General features: G+C 38.2%; 1 pseudogene; it reads left to right on the top strand.

Moving 5' to 3' along the window:
- The first annotated feature begins 3,356 nt into the window (after nucleotides 1-3,356).
- LOC148053500 (cysteine-rich venom protein TEL1-like) lies at nucleotides 3,357-9,800 on the top strand (annotated as a pseudogene).
- Nucleotides 9,801-10,097: the final 297 nt, after the last annotated feature.

Below are 10,097 nucleotides of genomic sequence, written 5' to 3'. Positions count from 1 at the left end.
AACTTAGAGAAGGTAAAAAAACTTCTATCAAAGTAACTGAAAAGTCAAATATTCCCATTCTTACAAACTTTCAAACCTGCTATGCCCTGAAAGTTTTATCAGCTGGCAGGAAAAAGCCTCTGCAGAGGAGTGAAGTGCCAGAACTAAACATGAAAAGCCTGGACTGTATTTTTCAAATAAAACTTATAGCTTTTTAGCTATAGATTTTATTTTTTTACATTCCATCAAATTTACATGAAATTCCAGTTTTCAAGCAGAGCTACCTAAAAGTGCATTGTTAGCATTTGTCTTTTCAAAAACAGAAGTCATTTAGTCAATTGAATAATATTGACATGGAAGGATAATTGTATCTGGGAACTGTTGTCTTTTGACTTTGAAAGTAATGCCAAATACATTTACTCCAAGTGACAGATTTGATTGTACAATCTGACAATCAATGATGTGCAGTAGTATTTTAATCAAGTTTAATTCTGGAGCTAGAAATGTTTTATGTTTCCAGTTGTAGCACTTTTCTGGAGAGTCCCAGAAAGATCTTGTTTCTGCATGTAAGGACAAGATAACTCCGCAGTGGCCAAAGATATCCGTTCAAGTTTAAGATTTTATTCTTCATTAATATGAGTGAGATCCCTGCCTCTACCTCATGCAAGTGATTTCTGTATGAAAGCGTGGCAGAACAAGCTAAAGACTGAATATCTGAATGATGTGAGGTGTTTGGTGTGATAGGATATGTCTTATTGATTTATATCATGCAATGGAATACAGTACTGAAATAAATGATCAATCTAGCTGCAACCTATCTAGTACCAGGACCATTATAGTCACCAGATCACATTTTCTTGGTGTTTTCATAGGCTGAATAGACCTCATAAGAGTTAAGGTTTCTTAGCCCAGGCACAATGCCACCATAATGTAGCTATGAAACCCACTGGATTCAAACTCACATCTCTGCATGGCAATGCTGTGCTACCATTTTTGTTAGTATCAGTTTGGGAATCGATACATCAAGCTCATTACCTTCTGAGCTCATGAAAGAATACAGCACATCGCATAGAATAACCCAACAGCTTTTGGTCTGAACTCAAACAACTTAGTCTTGCATTGCTACCATGCAAGGGAAAAGAGAATTCACTTTTCTTCTTTGGTTTAATCTCCCTAGAAGTAGGTTGAAACTCCGCATAGTTGAGCATCTAAAAAAACCCAAGAACTTATCTTGTTCCAACAGCAGCTTGGTTGTCACCTTCTGATATATGGACTCATGCCTTATATTTGTTCATGAACACTTTGCTCTCGATATTAGCCCTAAGATATTTCGGCTGGGTGTAAAAGTCACATGGTACATTTATGTTCTCTGGTTGATTGCACTCCAACCTAAGTGGAAAGTCTTTTCTGTGTTGTAAAAATGATAAAGTTTCTAGCTATGCCTATACTTATTAGCACCTAAATTCAGAGGAAGCCACTCTCAACCTAAAAGGTAAATGTTGGCAAAAGCACCGCTGCATCAAGCCTTTTACCATGGCATTGTATGCTGTGACATGTGTGTTGGAATACTACTGCAAACTAGTGTGGAATACTTATAAAATGTGAACATAAAAGGGGTCTCACACACAACAAAAGATGTCTGAAAAAAATAATATTTTCCAGTGTTCTGGCAGGCCTTTCCCAGGGCCTCTGCACAAGGCTGAATTTTAGTTGGAAATTTAGCCCCAAATAAGGGTTATAAGTGGACCTGCTTGTGCCCAGTTACAGACCACAATGTATAGAACTTACTCCTCAGTGAAGATGAAAGTATCGGAGCTCCTGCACTATTTATAAATGAGTCACACCAAAGCATCTGTGAAGAAAACTAACACTCTTTCTGGACCCCCATCATTATTCTTTTTATTGTTATCATTATTTTCCCTACATTAAGCAGCAATTTCTGACACCACAGATGTAGGCTGACTCGCTCACACAGGACTAAATAGCAAGTAAATCCACTGACTTCAGTAACATAAACCCAACATAAATAAAAGGGAGATCAGATCAAAAATCTAGAGGCAATTTCAGGTGTTAAATAATGAACACGTTATGAATAATGCTATAAATGTCATCTCTTCCAAGTCATTTTTCTAGGAACAAGAAATATTTGTTCTATTCAGTGAAAGAAGAATGAAATGCAAGCTCTTTTTCCAGGACTCTGGTAACTTGCTGTTAAATTTTTGAGATGTGAATCCATCCTTCAGTTCCTGCCAGAAGTAAAAGCTCTTAACTCATTCTTCTCACCTAACATCAACATGTTTATTTAATCACTTAGCAGAGATGGATTGGTGGGGGTTTTGTATTTTCATTGTATATTTATGGTTTTTACAGGTGTTATCCCAATAGTTTCCCTGTCAAGCAGGATTTCCTAGATCTGTACCACTGACCTCTACTGCTCACACTGTGGATTTTTCCCAGAGGCCCACTCTAAGGTTTATTATGTTTGATGTTTTTTATTATGCCTGTTTTCCTTGCTTGCTTCAGTCTGTTTTAAGATAGCCGGTTGAGCTCAAAGTTACTCTTCCTCGGGATTTTGCCACATCTTTACTCTTTACCAACTAAAAAGACACATTTTCCTGCATATCCTCAATAATACAAATCCAGCCTAAATGATTCTGTGGTTCTGTGATATGTAACCTTTGCTTCTTCTGACATGTAGAAAAAATATCGCATGAATATGAGTGGGTTTCAGACTGTTCCTGCACGTACTGTGATATTTGCTTCTACAAGGCATCTTAGCAGCCAGAGGTCAATAGCCAATGTTATTTCGTGAAGGTTTTGTTTATGTCTAGTTGTAAGATGCAACTTGAGGGTGATCATCACCATTTACTGGAGCCATTACAATGGTGATTTGATCAGGAAACAGGGAGCAGGAAAGGAATGGAGATAAAACTGTTGATGTGTTCAGTGCTCTGCTCCACAATATCAGTTCCCAGTACGGATGATGCATGCTTGAGCAGGACACTGATGTGACCCTACTGAACAAATTAATGGGCTTTTTTTTTATAAGGAAATGCTGTAAATTCAATATAACTTGAATAAAGAAGTCAAAAGAGGGTTGATCCATCTGTTACAAGAAACACACAACTTTATGTTACCTACGGTCCCTGTCCCAATGCAAGGTGAAGTCTTCTCTCTGGAAGGAGATAGTGGTGCCCATGCACTCATTTGTGCAGTTTCAGCGCATTCAGCTGTATCAGGTATCAACTACAATAATCTTCTATGTGGCAAGGTTGACTTTGCAACAGTTTTGCGTCTTGCTTACATACCACATTACACCACAAACTCCATGCAACAGAGATTAATGGATTTTGGGTTTTGTTTTCTTCTCTGTAGAAATGGATCTACTAACTGCAATCATTTTCCTGGCTGCTTTGCTACACCAGTCTGATGGACAAGTAGGAGCATTCATCTGTCCAAAAGAGCTATATCAGAGCACATTTTACAGATATCTGACGTGGCATAGTCTGGTCTAGTGATCTCTAGAACTTTATAATTCAGGGCTGAAATTATTGTTAACATGTTAACATAAGACAATAAAGATGAACTCTCATTTTTCACAGATTTTAGTATTAAAATATTTCTTCTTCCTATCAAAATAGTCTTCTCTTCCAAAAAAAAATGTGAACTGAAGCTATTCTAAAATAGTTTATCTAAGTATCAGAAATCTAATCTTCACCTCTCCTTAGAGAGGATGAATCTTGTAAGATGTAAATATCGACTATGTAGACACTTGAATGTGAGCTATTTATCAGGATCTGCTTATTAATGAATGAAAAGAAATGAGTACTTCAGGGATGTCAGTCATCTCTTTCTTCAATAAATCTCAGGTGAACTATGTTGTAAGTTGCTTGTTTCCTTTACCTGAGTATAGCAGAAGCCTAAAATAACTGGATGAGATATTATTTCTACCACTGTAAATGTCTTAAGTTAAACAAGATGTACAACACCTCTTGGGGTAGGCTCAGTTGCCCAAACAGAAGTGTCTTAGTGCAGCTTGAGACTCTCCAGGGTATCTAAGCCATTCATGGGCGGCTGTACTGACAGCTATACCTTTCTGGAGCAACAGTCTGAGGCTAGGTAGGGCTCTCTGGGCATTTCAAATGGCATTAGGTGCTGTTTTAAGCCACTGACTACAGCGTTTAAAACCTAGAATTGAGCTCTGAAGGCTCATATTACTTGGACATTTCAGAATTCAGTCTCTCTCACTTTATGCTTTTCTCACTGACCATAAAGGCAAACTGAGATGACTTTTAGATCTTTATATCTATGGTATAGATATCTAAAATTAAATAAGATGAATCAGTGCCTGGAAAAGAGACCATCACACTAACAGTGGAAGTCATCTCACTGACTTAAGCATCAAAGTATGAGTTGTCCAGATCTCTACCAGCCTCCCTCTACAAACAAAGGAAGGAGAAAAAGGTACTTGGAGAGAATGGTTCTTCCAGTCCTAAAAACGAGTTCAGATTTTGTGGGATGAGCTACCTCTGCACTCTCCAGTAATGACAAAGAGAGTGCAGGTGTCTAGCTTAGACTGAGATGTCTCATTTTTAGACATTAAGTGGAAAGAATCCTTTCCTGAGGGATGTTTTAGTCTGAAAACACCAATGTAAGCATTGCAACTCTTTTTCTCTGCAAGGATTCATGACCTGATGTCACTATGTAAGAGACAATCTAAATCATTCATTGCTTTCTTGACCTTAGGTATTTCAGAAGATGGTCTGCACACAGTCCTAAGTTCTGATCCAACTTCACATACTTCCAAAGTTTGTAAGTGACAAGAGTTAGGGACATTTTTAGTGCACACAAGAGGTCAAAGACAGGCTTGAGATTTGGTTCCAGAGCTAAGCTTTCTCCATGTTTGATGTAGAGATATCTGAAGGTAGAATACCTATCTACAAATTCCACTTAGGGTCATGTCTCCTAATGAAAAGTACAGTTCAAATCAAGGAAGGAAGAAAAAAAATCATCAATTATAAGAACAGAAGAACCAATAAAGGAAAGTTGGGAATTTCCAAGAAGCTTTACTTTGACAAGAAGCTCATAATTTATCTTGCTTATTAAACTTCTCATAACTGGAACATTCACTGTTGTTGTTTTCCAGGGTTTTCAGTATAAATGAATGGACATTTCCTCCTTTCCTCATTTTAAATTTCAAAACCAAAACCAGATCCTTGAGCAACACAATGAAATATGGAGATCTGTAATTCCCACAGCCAGAAACATGCTGAAGATGGTAAGATATGCATTGCAACTAGCCTGCTTTCCACACAATTAGCAGAAGATTTTAGCCTTCTAAACAGCCCACACTCAGTGAAGAGAGAGGGCAGGAAAGGTGTTTTGGGATTGAGATGAATAAATCAGAATTTTATCTGTTTCTGCAGGCGTCCTGCTTAATTTTGCACACATCGATGCTGCAAGCACTTGTAAAATCATTGCAAAAGTCTCAAGGCAGGCCACAAGCACTATTCAAAACCTCTCTCCTAACCAACATGCCTTAGTTTCTCCACTTAGCAAAACTCAGTTAAGCAACATCGGAAATGTTCCATGCCTAGGGTTATTTGTCTACAAAACTACAAACACAGGCTTGCCCCAACTACATCTGTTTATTGCTGTCAAACCTATGTTAATATAGCCTGCACTGTCGATCGCAAGTTCTTGCCTTAAGTCTGCTCATTGCAACAGACAGGAACTGCAAGACTTTTCAGGGAGAGTATTTAAACCGGGGATAAGGTACAGCATGCAGTGATGGCTCTCAGATTACGCATAATACTAGTCTGTGGGATAAGCACCTCCCTTAGGAGAAAACACATGCCCTGGATGAAGGAAAGTATGTGTAAAGCAAAAGTGGAGCAGCAGCAACATGTTTCTGAATCACACACTGTCAGGAGGGCAGAAAAGTCCTAGATCTGCCTAGCCATTTGTCCTCAGCTGAGCTTGCTTTGCCACCAATGATAGGACCCAAGGGAACGGCAGGAAGATATGCCAGGCGAGGTTCAGGTTGGACATTAGGAAAAGGTTCTTCACCCAGAGGGTGGTGGAGCACTGGAACAAACTCCCCCAGGAGGTAGTTATGGTGCCAAGCCTGACAATACTCAAGAAGCATTTGGATAACGCCTTCAGACATACGGTGTGAATTTTGGGGTTGTCCTATGCAGGCACAGGAGTTAGACTTGATGATTGTTGTGGGTCCCTTCCAACTCAGGACATTCTATGATTCTATGATCACTGCTCCCACCCCCGTCAACCTTGATGTTCTTTGTTATCCCTATCCCATGAGCAGATGATCTGGTCGGTGCTTTACGGTTAAGTCTGCATGGTAAGACTTGCAAACATTCCCCAGGTCCAGAGTCCAGCTGGTGTCTATCACTACGTGTCAGCTGCACCTGGGCTGAAAATCAGGTTTATACCATTTCGTGTGCTGCACCCTGCAAAGTTAACTCAGACACAAAGCCAAAACAAAGCAACAGTATGTGATAAAATTCCTATTAATTAGCACTGTCTGGAGATCAGGACTGTGTGATACTGTGCAAAATAACCTGCTTTGCAGCCTTTAACAGCTGAAGAAATGCGGTGCCCATGGCCCAGTAGTGTAAACTCGCACGACTCCTCTGCTTTCTGTTGAGGATCATGGGACCACTCAGCGCACAACGGCCAAGTCAGTCCCCATTTTTTTTTTCTTCTTATGGACTGCATTAACCTATCTGTGACCTGGATACTTCTTCCTTTGTGTCTTTCAGGTGTGGATTGAGAAAACTGCCAAAAATGCTTAGAAATGGGCAAATAAGTGTGGATGAAAATCAGGCCAAGAGATGAGAGCATCATTAATGGTACATGAAAAATATGGAGCCTAAGCTGATGGGTTAATAACAATTTGCAGATGATCCCTATGCATGTGAACTACAAATAAGGATAACTTTTAACCTGTTGTAGAATATCTTTTTAGGATTATTAAACACAAAACCATCATCTTTGTCAGATAAATACTCTGAAAGACAAATTGTTGGCACTTGAGAGAAGGGATGCTGGGTACTTGCCCTATATTTGTACCTTTCTTGAAGTGTCTGCTTTTGGCTCCTGCTGGAGACAAGACAGCGCAATAGATGACTTGGTATGACTAAGTACAGACATTTTTGTGTAACATTTTATTGTCAAATAAGTATCTGTGACTGAAAGCTCACCAAAATCAGAGCGACATTTCCTGCAGCTTTCATAGGATCAGGTGTACTGTCCTCTTCTTAAAATCACAGGGCAAATAGGTTGGCATTGTAGAGAGTTTTTTAGAATGTAGCTACAACCCCTCTGTCCTACCTCCTACCCTACAGCTTGCTTCTCTCCTAAGTAATAAAATAGGCTTACTTCTATTTCACATGTCATCTGTGGTGAGAATGTATTACTGTCATATTACCCAAGAACATGGGCTGAAGAAATTCAAGTCTGGTACGGTCAGTCCTCGAATTTCAAGGATGGGTTTGGAGCAACCATGAAAAATGTCAATATCGAGAGCAATACTCAGGTATGGAGAATTGAAACAAACTGCAATGATATGCTAGAATTACAGGAGTACACTTAAGGGACCTGGGAGATATTTATAATCAGAAAAAAATTATTAGTGTCATCAAATCATTATCTATCATTCACACTCTTATCCAAAGATGAATGATAAATTAAAACTCTTCTTTTTCATCTTACTCTGAGGCAACGGAACCAATATTTTGGAAGAGCTGTCCAGAAGAGAAATGTTATTCTGTAGCGAAAAAAAAAATCAATACCTTTAATTTAGAACTAAATATTTTCTGTATAGGGATTGAAATACCTGATTAAGAAATGTCAAAGCAAAATATCTATGATGAAAATATTTGCTTTTAAACTTCAGTGTCCTGTCAGAAACTGTGTTCAAAAACATTTGGAAACTGGAGGACATGGTTAACTCATTTTTCTATTTCTTCTTTCTGACAGCTAAACTGTAAACTTAAAAGCTAAATAGACAAAAATGAGAATTCAATAAAACATGACTCTGAAATAATGTGTTTATTTTTTATTCTACAGCTAATCTAGTAGAACAGTTACCAGACTGGATGTGCAGTTGTCTACTGTCCTAGGAACCAGTTCAACTACTTCTATATTTGACAATACTGTTCTCCTACCACTTTTTTACTTATTTAAGATGCGATAATTATGGATACGTTTTCAAAAACTCCTGCGGTCCATTGGTCATGTGTAGGATAAAATGATTACAGTTTAATCATTTATAATTTTGAAAATACAGCTGTGAATTGTGGGTTTAACATCAGGTTGAAGAGCAATATTTATTTTATTTCATATTGAAACAGATTTTAGGGAAATTTTAGCATATGAACAAAGAAAGGTCCATCTCTGCAGAATCAGGCATCATGCACAAATCATCCTCTAACTTTCACCACAAACAAGAAAGTCAAATTCAAAGTGAAAGTCAACAGTAAATGAATACTCAGAGAGGTAAAGAGCACATCTGGAACAGCTGCATGTCAGAACATGTCTGCTGAGGTTATTTCCTTATAAGACACAATCACTTGAAAGCCATTAGAAAAGCACAACTAGGAAGCACATACGATTTTTTTTTTAACTGATAATGCTGTAAATGCAAATAATCAATTAATTTTCTTTCTCTAAACCTTATTGTCCCTCTTACTTAAAATCAAAGTTCCTGTATTCTATGAATATCTGAAACTAAAACATGACTGTTTATGAAAATAATTTTGTCCAAAAACTTCTGGATACCTTTCATTGCGATAAATAACATAAATTCTTCTTAATGTCTCAGAGCTGCACTCTGATCTTGTTTTGTGTTGTATCTCTTTCAAATTTCAGAGGAAATGATGCAATGCAAATAGCTACACCTTACGAAAGCGGACCAAAATGTGAGACTGTCCAGGCCACTGTGACAGAGGACTTTGCAGTAGGTGAATGTATTCTCCTCCTTACAACAAACATTGCATTACCTCAGACAATAATGTTATTCCTTTGTAGCATTTTACTTTTCCATAGTTACTTCTTGCTAATCTGGATGAAAGATCCTAGAACTGCCTCTTTCATTTCTCCCCAGAAATAACAGTGGTTAAACATCCCACCAGAACAGGCACAATCTTGGGAAGGGGGGTTGGACTGGCTGACCTCCAGAGGTCCCTTCCAACCTCAACCATCCTGTGATAACGGGTAAATTGTGTTGCTGATGAGCAATAGGTGCATTATCACACCGTCAATCTTCTGCTGCCCTCTTCTGGAAAGCTCAAGACAAAATATCTTGATATACATCTATATCTAAGGGCACAAACAGATTGTCAGGCTTCACACATCCGTATGTATGTGAAGATCTGCACAGGCCCTTGGGTTCTGCAGCCTTCCATGTGGAGCAAGTCAAAGTGTACAAACAGATGGGAACTGTAAGACACCACCTTTCTGCCTGCATTCCCTTTTCTATAATATTCAAGCAATTTTAACAGCAAAGCAGAAGTACAAAGACTATACAGACATGAACATTTGGAATTTTTGGAAAATGCAGAAGTATCAGACCAGGACTTTGTTTTCAATTAATATTTCTTGGTTTTGTTTCTGTCTCTTGTATTTTAGCCAGTCCTTGCAAGTATCTAGACTTCTTTGGAAACTGCATAAATCTGAAAATCTTGTTTAGCTGTAACGATTTACTGGTGAAGGAGAAGGGTCCTGCTACCTGTAGATGCACCGCTCAAATCATACAATGTCCTGGTGGATGTCATTATAGCTGCTGTGAGACTTATTAAGAAAGAGTAGAACTCACTGTGGAGTATATTCGCTCTCAGTGCATCAGCTTGGATTGCCCCATACGTAACATTTTTTTTCTGAAATCTCACCATTATTTCAGTCCTAAATAAGTCTAGTAGCTCAAAATAACCTCTGATGTTATTTTAGACTTTGTAGAAATCATGCTTAAGCTACTGATATGTTACTTTGTGGTTTTCCTTGCCATGGATCTTCCACTGATTCATTTCTTTTTAATGGGAAACATACTTTTAAAACACTTCAGTTTTTTGCAAAATATGTTAAATGCCACTTAACTT

The sequence above is a fragment of the Nipponia nippon genome, unplaced genomic scaffold (assembly GCF_047370975.1).
Source record: "Nipponia nippon isolate SJK-2023a ecotype South Korea unplaced genomic scaffold, ASM4737097v1 scaffold_4, whole genome shotgun sequence".
Taxonomy (NCBI): Eukaryota; Metazoa; Chordata; class Aves; order Pelecaniformes; family Threskiornithidae; genus Nipponia; species Nipponia nippon.
The sequence above is the reverse complement of the archived record's forward strand: the minus strand, read 5'-3'. Positions and strand labels throughout refer to the sequence as shown.